This window comes from Oncorhynchus masou, chromosome 2 (assembly GCF_036934945.1).
Source record: "Oncorhynchus masou masou isolate Uvic2021 chromosome 2, UVic_Omas_1.1, whole genome shotgun sequence".
Taxonomy (NCBI): Eukaryota; Metazoa; Chordata; class Actinopteri; order Salmoniformes; family Salmonidae; genus Oncorhynchus; species Oncorhynchus masou.
Window position 1 is genome coordinate 32,619,675 of NC_088213.1, and position 13,326 is coordinate 32,633,000.

Here is a 13,326-nt window from a genome sequence, read left to right on the forward strand (position 1 = left end):
GGGAGGATGTCTTCCTTGTAACACACAGCATTGAGATTGCCTGCAATGACAAGCTCAGTCTGATGATGCTGTGACACACCGCCCCAGACCAGGACGTACCCTCCACCTCCATCCCGCTCCAGAGTACAGGCCTCGGTGTAACACTCATTCCTTCGACAATAAACGCATATCCGACCATCACCCCTGGTGAGACAAAACCGCAACTCGTCAATGAAGAGCACTTTTTGACAGTCATGTCTGGTCCAACAAAGGTGGGTTTGTGCCCACCCAGATGAGCAGGGACCCTGGGCAGCTTTCTTTTGGTGTTTTTCAGAGTCAGTAGAAAGGCCTCTTTAGTGTCCTAAGTTTTCAAAACTTCTTAATTGCCTACCATCTGTAAGCTGTTAGTGTCTTAATGATGTTCCACATATGCATGTTCATTAATTGTTTATGGTTCATTGAACACGCATGGGAAACAGTGTTTAATCCCATTAAAATGAAGATCTGTGAAATTATTTGTATTTTTAAGATTTATCTTTGAAAGACAAGGTCCTGAAAAAGGGAAGTTTCTTTTTTTGATGGGTTTATGAGGTATAAATTAATGGCGCATGTAGGCAAAGACACTCAGCACAAATTCAAAAGTTATCGCTCATTTCCAAATCTCACTCAGACTAAATGCACGAGCTTGCCAGGAGTCGAACCTAGAATCTTCTGATCCGTAGTCAGACGCGTTATCCATTGCGCCACAAGCCCCATACTAATTTCACACTAACTCTGCTCTAATTGGTCAATTCTGGATACTTGGTAGCGGACGGTAATATGATTGGTTATTATGGTTATTAGGCGCATCAGATTTGCGGACATTGAGGGGATTCGAATCATCTGGACCAGGCGCCCGGTTAGGGTGTTTGGCACCTGGTGAAATTTGGAATCGAACTGCTTCCCGGGCGTGAGCACCGTTCAAAGCCCACGTCGAAGTCGGCTCAAAACAAAAGTGACGTAATTATGTATGTCGAGTAATGAGTAGGATTCAGTGTTTTCACCTGCAAAAGTGATTGTTTTATTTGTTGAAAACGCGTTATCGGCCTTCCCAATGAAAACGACTTAGAAAATTCGAACATATATTTCATGGAAAAGTTATGTTGAATGTTTCTGGAACACGCACTATGCTGCCTTGTTGACAACATGATCGAGCGGTGAGGGCCCTCCTCGCCGATAAAGCGTAACCAATTTAACATTTATAAATATTTGTATGAACATACCAAGATTGAACAACTGAGACATAAACTGAACAGGTTCCACAGACATGTGACTAACATAAATGGAATAACGTGTCCCTGAACAAAGGGGGGTCAAAATCAAAAGTAACAGTCAGTATCTGGTGTGGCCACCAGCTGCATTAAGAACTGCAGTGCATCTCCTCCTCATGGACTGCACCAGATTTGCCAGTTCTTGCTGTGAGATGTTACCCCACTCTTCCACCAAGGCAACTGCAAGTTCCCGGACATTTCTGGGGGGAATGGCCCTAGCCCTCACCCTCCGATCCAACAGGTCCCAGACGTGCTCAATGGGATTGAGGTGCGGGTTCTTCGCTGGCCATGGCAAAACACTGAAATTCCTGTCTTGCAGGAAATCACACACAGAACGAGCAGTACGGCTGGTGGCATTGTCATGCTGGAGGGTCACGTCAGGATGAGCCTGCAGGAAGGGTACCACATGAGGGGGAGGATGTCTTCCTTGTAACACACAGCATTGAGATTGCCTGCAATGACAAGCTCAGTCTGATGATGCTGTGACACACCGCCCCAGACCAGGACGTACCCTCCACCTCCATCCCGCTCCAGAGTACAGGCCTCGGTGTAACACTCATTCCTTCGACAATAAACGCATATCCGACCATCACCCCTGGTGAGACAAAACCGCAACTCGTCAATGAAGAGCACTTTTTGACAGTCATGTCTGGTCCAACAAAGGTGGGTTTGTGCCCACCCAGATGAGCAGGGACCCTGGGCAGCTTTCTTTTGGTGTTTTTCAGAGTCAGTAGAAAGGCCTCTTTAGTGTCCTAAGTTTTCAAAACTTCTTAATTGCCTACCATCTGTAAGCTGTTAGTGTCTTAATGATGTTCCACATATGCATGTTCATTAATTGTTTATGGTTCATTGAACACGCATGGGAAACAGTGTTTAATCCCATTAAAATGAAGATCTGTGAAATTATTTGTATTTTTAAGATTTATCTTTGAAAGACAAGGTCCTGAAAAAGGGAAGTTTCTTTTTTTGATGGGTTTATGAGGTATAAATTAATGGCGCATGTAGGCAAAGACACTCAGCACAAATTCAAAAGTTATCGCTCATTTCCAAATCTCACTCAGACTAAATGCACGAGCTTGCCAGGAGTCGAACCTAGAATCTTCTGATCCGTAGTCAGACGCGTTATCCATTGCGCCACAAGCCCCATACTAATTTCACACTAACTCTGCTCTAATTGGTCAATTCTGGATACTTGGTAGCGGACGGTAATATGATTGGTTATTATGGTTATTAGGCGCATCAGATTTGCGGACATTGAGGGGATTCGAATCATCTGGACCAGGCGCCCGGTTAGGGTGTTTGGCACCTGGTGAAATTTGGAATCGAACTGCTTCCCCGGGCGTGAGCACCGTTCAAAGCCCACGTCGAAGTCGGCTCAAAACAAAAGTGACGTAATTATGTATGTCGAGTAATGAGTAGGATTCAGTGTTTTCACCTGCAAAAGTGATTGTTTTATTTGTTGAAAACGCGTTATCGGCCTTCCCAATGAAAACGACTTAGAAAATTCGAACATATATTTCATGGAAAAGTTATGTTGAATGTTTCTGGAACACGCACTATGCTGCCTTGTTGACAACATGATCGAGCGGTGAGGGCCCTCCTCGCCGATAAAGCGTAACCAATTTAACATTTATAAATATTTGTATGAACATACCAAGATTGAACAACTGAGACATAAACTGAACAGGTTCCACAGACATGTGACTAACATAAATGGAATAACGTGTCCCTGAACAAAGGGGGGTCAAAATCAAAAGTAACAGTCAGTATCTGGTGTGGCCACCAGCTGCATTAAGAACTGCAGTGCATCTCCTCCTCATGGACTGCACCAGATTTGCCAGTTCTTGCTGTGAGATGTTACCCCACTCTTCCACCAAGGCAACTGCAAGTTCCCGGACATTTCTGGGGGGAATGGCCCTAGCCCTCACCCTCCGATCCAACAGGTCCCAGACGTGCTCAATGGGATTGAGGTGCGGGTTCTTCGCTGGCCATGGCAAAACACTGAAATTCCTGTCTTGCAGGAAATCACACACAGAACGAGCAGTACGGCTGGTGGCATTGTCATGCTGGAGGGTCACGTCAGGATGAGCCTGCAGGAAGGGTACCACATGAGGGGGGAGGATGTCTTCCTTGTAACACACAGCATTGAGATTGCCTGCAATGACAAGCTCAGTCTGATGATGCTGTGACACACCGCCCCAGACCAGGACGTACCCTCCACCTCCATCCCGCTCCAGAGTACAGGCCTCGGTGTAACACTCATTCCTTCGACAATAAACGCATATCCGACCATCACCCCTGGTGAGACAAAACCGCAACTCGTCAATGAAGAGCACTTTTTGACAGTCATGTCTGGTCCAACAAAGGTGGGTTTGTGCCCACCCAGATGAGCAGGGACCCTGGGCAGCTTTCTTTTGGTGTTTTTCAGAGTCAGTAGAAAGGCCTCTTTAGTGTCCTAAGTTTTCAAAACTTCTTAATTGCCTACCATCTGTAAGCTGTTAGTGTCTTAATGATGTTCCACATATGCATGTTCATTAATTGTTTATGGTTCATTGAACACGCATGGGAAACAGTGTTTAATCCCATTAAAATGAAGATCTGTGAAATTATTTGTATTTTTAAGATTTATCTTTGAAAGACAAGGTCCTGAAAAAGGGAAGTTTCTTTTTTTGATGGGTTTATGAGGTATAAATTAATGGCGCATGTAGGCAAAGACACTCAGCACAAATTCAAAAGTTATCGCTCATTTCCAAATCTCACTCAGACTAAATGCACGAGCTTGCCAGGAGTCGAACCTAGAATCTTCTGATCCGTAGTCAGACGCGTTATCCATTGCGCCACAAGCCCCATACTAATTTCACACTAACTCTGCTCTAATTGGTCAATTCTGGATACTTGGTAGCGGACGGTAATATGATTGGTTATTATGGTTATTAGGCGCATCAGATTTGCGGACATTGAGGGGATTCGAATCATCTGGACCAGGCGCCCGGTTAGGGTGTTTGGCACCTGGTGAAATTTGGAATCGAACTGCTTCCCCGGGCGTGAGCACCGTTCAAAGCCCACGTCGAAGTCGGCTCAAAACAAAAGTGACGTAATTATGTATGTCGAGTAATGAGTAGGATTCAGTGTTTTCACCTGCAAAAGTGATTGTTTTATTTGTTGAAAACGCGTTATCGGCCTTCCCAATGAAAACGACTTAGAAAATTCGAACATATATTTCATGGAAAAGTTATGTTGAATGTTTCTGGAACACGCACTATGCTGCCTTGTTGACAACATGATCGAGCGGTGAGGGCCCTCCTCGCCGATAAAGCGTAACCAATTTAACATTTATAAATATTTGTATGAACATACCAAGATTGAACAACTGAGACATAAACTGAACAGGTTCCACAGACATGTGACTAACATAAATGGAATAACGTGTCCCTGAACAAAGGGGGTCAAAATCAAAAGTAACAGTCAGTATCTGGTGTGGCCACCAGCTGCATTAAGAACTGCAGTGCATCTCCTCCTCATGGACTGCACCAGATTTGCCAGTTCTTGCTGTGAGATGTTACCCCACTCTTCCACCAAGGCAACTGCAAGTTCCCGGACATTTCTGGGGGGAATGGCCCTAGCCCTCACCCTCCGATCCAACAGGTCCCAGACGTGCTCAATGGGATTGAGGTGCGGGTTCTTCGCTGGCCATGGCAAAACACTGAAATTCCTGTCTTGCAGGAAATCACACACAGAACGAGCAGTACGGCTGGTGGCATTGTCATGCTGGAGGGTCACGTCAGGATGAGCCTGCAGGAAGGGTACCACATGAGGGGGAGGATGTCTTCCTTGTAACACACAGCATTGAGATTGCCTGCAATGACAAGCTCAGTCTGATGATGCTGTGACACACCGCCCCAGACCAGGACGTACCCTCCACCTCCATCCCGCTCCAGAGTACAGGCCTCGGTGTAACACTCATTCCTTCGACAATAAACGCATATCCGACCATCACCCCTGGTGAGACAAAACCGCAACTCGTCAATGAAGAGCACTTTTTGACAGTCATGTCTGGTCCAACAAAGGTGGGTTTGTGCCCACCCAGATGAGCAGGGACCCTGGGCAGCTTTCTTTTGGTGTTTTTCAGAGTCAGTAGAAAGGCCTCTTTAGTGTCCTAAGTTTTCAAAACTTCTTAATTGCCTACCATCTGTAAGCTGTTAGTGTCTTAATGATGTTCCACATATGCATGTTCATTAATTGTTTATGGTTCATTGAACACGCATGGGAAACAGTGTTTAATCCCATTAAAATGAAGATCTGTGAAATTATTTGTATTTTTAAGATTTATCTTTGAAAGACAAGGTCCTGAAAAAGGGAAGTTTCTTTTTTTGATGGGTTTATGAGGTATAAATTAATGGCGCATGTAGGCAAAGACACTCAGCACAAATTCAAAAGTTATCGCTCATTTCCAAATCTCACTCAGACTAAATGCACGAGCTTGCCAGGAGTCGAACCTAGAATCTTCTGATCCGTAGTCAGACGCGTTATCCATTGCGCCACAAGCCCCATACTAATTTCACACTAACTCTGCTCTAATTGGTCAATTCTGGATACTTGGTAGCGGACGGTAATATGATTGGTTATTATGGTTATTAGGCGCATCAGATTTGCGGACATTGAGGGGATTCGAATCATCTGGACCAGGCGCCCGGTTAGGGTGTTTGGCACCTGGTGAAATTTGGAATCGAACTGCTTCCCCGGGCGTGAGCACCGTTCAAAGCCCACGTCGAAGTCGGCTCAAAACAAAAGTGACGTAATTATGTATGTCGAGTAATGAGTAGGATTCAGTGTTTTCACCTGCAAAAGTGATTGTTTTATTTGTTGAAAACGCGTTATCGGCCTTCCCAATGAAAACGACTTAGAAAATTCGAACATATATTTCATGGAAAAGTTATGTTGAATGTTTCTGGAACACGCACTATGCTGCCTTGTTGACAACATGATCGAGCGGTGAGGGCCCTCCTCGCCGATAAAGCGTAACCAATTTAACATTTATAAATATTTGTATGAACATACCAAGATTGAACAACTGAGACATAAACTGAACAGGTTCCACAGACATGTGACTAACATAAATGGAATAACGTGTCCCTGAACAAAGGGGGTCAAAATCAAAAGTAACAGTCAGTATCTGGTGTGGCCACCAGCTGCATTAAGAACTGCAGTGCATCTCCTCCTCATGGACTGCACCAGATTTGCCAGTTCTTGCTGTGAGATGTTACCCCACTCTTCCACCAAGGCAACTGCAAGTTCCCGGACATTTCTGGGGGGAATGGCCCTAGCCCTCACCCTCCGATCCAACAGGTCCCAGACGTGCTCAATGGGATTGAGGTGCGGGTTCTTCGCTGGCCATGGCAAAACACTGAAATTCCTGTCTTGCAGGAAATCACACACAGAACGAGCAGTACGGCTGGTGGCATTGTCATGCTGGAGGGTCACGTCAGGATGAGCCTGCAGGAAGGGTACCACATGAGGGGGAGGATGTCTTCCTTGTAACACACAGCATTGAGATTGCCTGCAATGACAAGCTCAGTCTGATGATGCTGTGACACACCGCCCCAGACCAGGACGTACCCTCCACCTCCATCCCGCTCCAGAGTACAGGCCTCGGTGTAACACTCATTCCTTCGACAATAAAGGCATATCCGACCATCACCCCTGGTGAGACAAAACCGCAACTCGTCAATGAAGAGCACTTTTTGACAGTCATGTCTGGTCCAACAAAGGTGGGTTTGTGCCCACCCAGATGAGCAGGGACCCTGGGCAGCTTTCTTTTGGTGTTTTTCAGAGTCAGTAGAAAGGCCTCTTTAGTGTCCTAAGTTTTCAAAACTTCTTAATTGCCTACCATCTGTAAGCTGTTAGTGTCTTAATGATGTTCCACATATGCATGTTCATTAATTGTTTATGGTTCATTGAACACGCATGGGAAACAGTGTTTAATCCCATTAAAATGAAGATCTGTGAAATTATTTGTATTTTTAAGATTTATCTTTGAAAGACAAGGTCCTGAAAAAGGGAAGTTTCTTTTTTTGATGGGTTTATGAGGTATAAATTAATGGCGCATGTAGGCAAAGACACTCAGCACAAATTCAAAAGTTATCGCTCATTTCCAAATCTCACTCAGACTAAATGCACGAGCTTGCCAGGAGTCGAACCTAGAATCTTCTGATCCGTAGTCAGACGCGTTATCCATTGCGCCACAAGCCCCATACTAATTTCACACTAACTCTGCTCTAATTGGTCAATTCTGGATACTTGGTAGCGGACGGTAATATGATTGGTTATTATGGTTATTAGGCGCATCAGATTTGCGGACATTGAGGGGATTCGAATCATCTGGACCAGGCGCCCGGTTAGGGTGTTTGGCACCTGGTGAAATTTGGAATCGAACTGCTTCCCGGGCGTGAGCACCGTTCAAAGCCCACGTCGAAGTCGGCTCAAAACAAAAGTGACGTAATTATGTATGTCGAGTAATGAGTAGGATTCAGTGTTTTCACCTGCAAAAGTGATTGTTTTATTTGTTGAAAACGCGTTATCGGCCTTCCCAATGAAAACGACTTAGAAAATTCGAACATATATTTCATGGAAAAGTTATGTTGAATGTTTCTGGAACACGCACTATGCTGCCTTGTTGACAACATGATCGAGCGGTGAGGGCCCTCCTCGCCGATAAAGCGTAACCAATTTAACATTTATAAATATTTGTATGAACATACCAAGATTGAACAACTGAGACATAAACTGAACAGGTTCCACAGACATGTGACTAACATAAATGGAATAACGTGTCCCTGAACAAAGGGGGTCAAAATCAAAAGTAACAGTCAGTATCTGGTGTGGCCACCAGCTGCATTAAGAACTGCAGTGCATCTCCTCCTCATGGACTGCACCAGATTTGCCAGTTCTTGCTGTGAGATGTTACCCCACTCTTCCACCAAGGCAACTGCAAGTTCCCGGACATTTCTGGGGGGAATGGCCCTAGCCCTCACCCTCCGATCCAACAGGTCCCAGACGTGCTCAATGGGATTGAGGTGCGGGTTCTTCGCTGGCCATGGCAAAACACTGAAATTCCTGTCTTGCAGGAAATCACACACAGAACGAGCAGTACGGCTGGTGGCATTGTCATGCTGGAGGGTCACGTCAGGATGAGCCTGCAGGAAGGGTACCACATGAGGGGGGAGGATGTCTTCCTTGTAACACACAGCATTGAGATTGCCTGCAATGACAAGCTCAGTCTGATGATGCTGTGACACACCGCCCCAGACCAGGACGTACCCTCCACCTCCATCCCGCTCCAGAGTACAGGCCTCGGTGTAACACTCATTCCTTCGACAATAAACGCATATCCGACCATCACCCCTGGTGAGACAAAACCGCAACTCGTCAATGAAGAGCACTTTTTGACAGTCATGTCTGGTCCAACAAAGGTGGGTTTGTGCCCACCCAGATGAGCAGGGACCCTGGGCAGCTTTCTTTTGGTGTTTTTCAGAGTCAGTAGAAAGGCCTCTTTAGTGTCCTAAGTTTTCAAAACTTCTTAATTGCCTACCATCTGTAAGCTGTTAGTGTCTTAATGATGTTCCACATATGCATGTTCATTAATTGTTTATGGTTCATTGAACACGCATGGGAAACAGTGTTTAATCCCATTAAAATGAAGATCTGTGAAATTATTTGTATTTTTAAGATTTATCTTTGAAAGACAAGGTCCTGAAAAAGGGAAGTTTCTTTTTTTGATGGGTTTATGAGGTATAAATTAATGGCGCATGTAGGCAAAGACACTCAGCACAAATTCAAAAGTTATCGCTCATTTCCAAATCTCACTCAGACTAAATGCACGAGCTTGCCAGGAGTCGAACCTAGAATCTTCTGATCCGTAGTCAGACGCGTTATCCATTGCGCCACAAGCCCCATACTAATTTCACACTAACTCTGCTCTAATTGGTCAATTCTGGATACTTGGTAGCGGACGGTAATATGATTGGTTATTATGGTTATTAGGCGCATCAGATTTGCGGACATTGAGGGGATTCGAATCATCTGGACCAGGCGCCCGGTTAGGGTGTTTGGCACCTGGTGAAATTTGGAATCGAACTGCTTCCCGGGCGTGAGCACCGTTCAAAGCCCACGTCGAAGTCGGCTCAAAACAAAAGTGACGTAATTATGTATGTCGAGTAATGAGTAGGATTCAGTGTTTTCACCTGCAAAAGTGATTGTTTTATTTGTTGAAAACGCGTTATCGGCCTTCCCAATGAAAACGACTTAGAAAATTCGAACATATATTTCATGGAAAAGTTATGTTGAATGTTTCTGGAACACGCACTATGCTGCCTTGTTGACAACATGATCGAGCGGTGAGGGCCCTCCTCGCCGATAAAGCGTAACCAATTTAACATTTATAAATATTTGTATGAACATACCAAGATTGAACAACTGAGACATAAACTGAACAGGTTCCACAGACATGTGACTAACATAAATGGAATAACGTGTCCCTGAACAAAGGGGGTCAAAATCAAAAGTAACAGTCAGTATCTGGTGTGGCCACCAGCTGCATTAAGAACTGCAGTGCATCTCCTCCTCATGGACTGCACCAGATTTGCCAGTTCTTGCTGTGAGATGTTACCCCACTCTTCCACCAAGGCAACTGCAAGTTCCCGGACATTTCTGGGGGGAATGGCCCTAGCCCTCACCCTCCGATCCAACAGGTCCCAGACGTGCTCAATGGGATTGAGGTGCGGGTTCTTCGCTGGCCATGGCAAAACACTGAAATTCCTGTCTTGCAGGAAATCACACACAGAACGAGCAGTACGGCTGGTGGCATTGTCATGCTGGAGGGTCACGTCAGGATGAGCCTGCAGGAAGGGTACCACATGAGGGGGGAGGATGTCTTCCTTGTAACACACAGCATTGAGATTGCCTGCAATGACAAGCTCAGTCTGATGATGCTGTGACACACCGCCCCAGACCAGGACGTACCCTCCACCTCCATCCCGCTCCAGAGTACAGGCCTCGGTGTAACACTCATTCCTTCGACAATAAACGCATATCCGACCATCACCCCTGGTGAGACAAAACCGCAACTCGTCAATGAAGAGCACTTTTTGACAGTCATGTCTGGTCCAACAAAGGTGGGTTTGTGCCCACCCAGATGAGCAGGGACCCTGGGCAGCTTTCTTTTGGTGTTTTTCAGAGTCAGTAGAAAGGCCTCTTTAGTGTCCTAAGTTTTCAAAACTTCTTAATTGCCTACCATCTGTAAGCTGTTAGTGTCTTAATGATGTTCCACATATGCATGTTCATTAATTGTTTATGGTTCATTGAACACGCATGGGAAACAGTGTTTAATCCCATTAAAATGAAGATCTGTGAAATTATTTGTATTTTTAAGATTTATCTTTGAAAGACAAGGTCCTGAAAAAGGGAAGTTTCTTTTTTTGATGGGTTTATGAGGTATAAATTAATGGCGCATGTAGGCAAAGACACTCAGCACAAATTCAAAAGTTATCGCTCATTTCCAAATCTCACTCAGACTAAATGCACGAGCTTGCCAGGAGTCGAACCTAGAATCTTCTGATCCGTAGTCAGACGCGTTATCCATTGCGCCACAAGCCCCATACTAATTTCACACTAACTCTGCTCTAATTGGTCAATTCTGGATACTTGGTAGCGGACGGTAATATGATTGGTTATTATGGTTATTAGGCGCATCAGATTTGCGGACATTGAGGGGATTCGAATCATCTGGACCAGGCGCCCGGTTAGGGTGTTTGGCACCTGGTGAAATTTGGAATCGAACTGCTTCCCGGGCGTGAGCACCGTTCAAAGCCCACGTCGAAGTCGGCTCAAAACAAAAGTGACGTAATTATGTATGTCGAGTAATGAGTAGGATTCAGTGTTTTCACCTGCAAAAGTGATTGTTTTATTTGTTGAAAACGCGTTATCGGCCTTCCCAATGAAAACGACTTAGAAAATTCGAACATATATTTCATGGAAAAGTTATGTTGAATGTTTCTGGAACACGCACTATGCTGCCTTGTTGACAACATGATCGAGCGGTGAGGGCCCTCCTCGCCGATAAAGCGTAACCAATTTAACATTTATAAATATTTGTATGAACATACCAAGATTGAACAACTGAGACATAAACTGAACAGGTTCCACAGACATGTGACTAACATAAATGGAATAACGTGTCCCTGAACAAAGGGGGTCAAAATCAAAAGTAACAGTCAGTATCTGGTGTGGCCACCAGCTGCATTAAGAACTGCAGTGCATCTCCTCCTCATGGACTGCACCAGATTTGCCAGTTCTTGCTGTGAGATGTTACCCCACTCTTCCACCAAGGCAACTGCAAGTTCCCGGACATTTCTGGGGGGAATGGCCCTAGCCCTCACCCTCCGATCCAACAGGTCCCAGACGTGCTCAATGGGATTGAGGTGCGGGTTCTTCGCTGGCCATGGCAAAACACTGAAATTCCTGTCTTGCAGGAAATCACACACAGAACGAGCAGTACGGCTGGTGGCATTGTCATGCTGGAGGGTCACGTCAGGATGAGCCTGCAGGAAGGGTACCACATGAGGGGGGAGGATGTCTTCCTTGTAACACACAGCATTGAGATTGCCTGCAATGACAAGCTCAGTCTGATGATGCTGTGACACACCGCCCCAGACCAGGACGTACCCTCCACCTCCATCCCGCTCCAGAGTACAGGCCTCGGTGTAACACTCATTCCTTCGACAATAAAGGCATATCCGACCATCACCCCTGGTGAGACAAAACCGCAACTCGTCAATGAAGAGCACTTTTTGACAGTCATGTCTGGTCCAACAAAGGTGGGTTTGTGCCCACCCAGATGAGCAGGGACCCTGGGCAGCTTTCTTTTGGTGTTTTTCAGAGTCAGTAGAAAGGCCTCTTTAGTGTCCTAAGTTTTCAAAACTTCTTAATTGCCTACCATCTGTAAGCTGTTAGTGTCTTAATGATGTTCCACATATGCATGTTCATTAATTGTTTATGGTTCATTGAACACGCATGGGAAACAGTGTTTAATCCCATTAAAATGAAGATCTGTGAAATTATTTGTATTTTTAAGATTTATCTTTGAAAGACAAGGTCCTGAAAAAGGGAAGTTTCTTTTTTTGATGGGTTTATGAGGTATAAATTAATGGCGCATGTAGGCAAAGACACTCAGCACAAATTCAAAAGTTATCGCTCATTTCCAAATCTCACTCAGACTAAATGCACGAGCTTGCCAGGAGTCGAACCTAGAATCTTCTGATCCGTAGTCAGACGCGTTATCCATTGCGCCACAAGCCCCATACTAATTTCACACTAACTCTGCTCTAATTGGTCAATTCTGGATACTTGGTAGCGGACGGTAATATGATTGGTTATTATGGTTATTAGGCGCATCAGATTTGCGGACATTGAGGGGATTCGAATCATCTGGACCAGGCGCCCGGTTAGGGTGTTTGGCACCTGGTGAAATTTGGAATCGAACTGCTTCCGCGGGCGTGAGCACCGTTCAAAGCCCACGTCGAAGTCGGCTCAAAACAAAAGTGACGTAATTATGTATGTCGAGTAATGAGTAGGATTCAGTGTTTTCACCTGCAAAAGTGATTGTTTTATTTGTTGAAAACGCGTTATCGGCCTTCCCAATGAAAACGACTTAGAAAATTCGAACATATATTTCATGGAAAAGTTATGTTGAATGTTTCTGGAACACGCAATGCTGCCTTGTTGACAACATGATAGCGGTGAGGGCCCTCCTCGCCGATAAAGCGTAACCAATTTAACATTTATAAATATTTGTATGAACATACCAAGATTGAACAACTGAGACATAAACTGAACAGGTTCCCAGAATCTCATAAATGGAATAACTAGACAAAATGAATGCATTAAGCTTGCCATGTAGGCAGTCAAAAGAATCGCTCATTTCCAAATCTCAGACATCAAAATGATCCGTAGAATCTTCTGATCCGTAGTCAGACGCGTTATC

General features: G+C 45.0%; 8 non-coding genes and 1 pseudogene across 8 annotated transcripts; 1 reads left to right on the plus strand and 8 right to left on the minus strand.

Moving 5' to 3' along the window:
• LOC135552966 (hepatic triacylglycerol lipase-like) overlaps positions 1–13,326 on the plus strand; it is a 68,109-nt pseudogene that overhangs the window by 49,885 nt on the left and 4,898 nt on the right.
• On the minus strand, positions 660–732 carry trnar-acg (transfer RNA arginine (anticodon ACG)). Its single transcript has one exon. It is a non-coding gene; the product is annotated as a tRNA-Arg (tRNA).
• Positions 2,361–2,433, minus strand: trnar-acg (transfer RNA arginine (anticodon ACG)). The gene has a single exon. It is a non-coding gene; the product is annotated as a tRNA-Arg (tRNA).
• trnar-acg (transfer RNA arginine (anticodon ACG)) lies at positions 4,064–4,136 on the minus strand. The gene has a single exon. It is a non-coding gene; the product is annotated as a tRNA-Arg (tRNA).
• Positions 5,765–5,837, minus strand: trnar-acg (transfer RNA arginine (anticodon ACG)). Its single transcript has one exon. It is a non-coding gene; the product is annotated as a tRNA-Arg (tRNA).
• On the minus strand, positions 7,466–7,538 carry trnar-acg (transfer RNA arginine (anticodon ACG)). The gene has a single exon. It is a non-coding gene; the product is annotated as a tRNA-Arg (tRNA).
• trnar-acg (transfer RNA arginine (anticodon ACG)) lies at positions 9,167–9,239 on the minus strand. Its single transcript has one exon. It is a non-coding gene; the product is annotated as a tRNA-Arg (tRNA).
• Positions 10,868–10,940, minus strand: trnar-acg (transfer RNA arginine (anticodon ACG)). Its single transcript has one exon. It is a non-coding gene; the product is annotated as a tRNA-Arg (tRNA).
• Positions 12,569–12,641, minus strand: trnar-acg (transfer RNA arginine (anticodon ACG)). The gene has a single exon. It is a non-coding gene; the product is annotated as a tRNA-Arg (tRNA).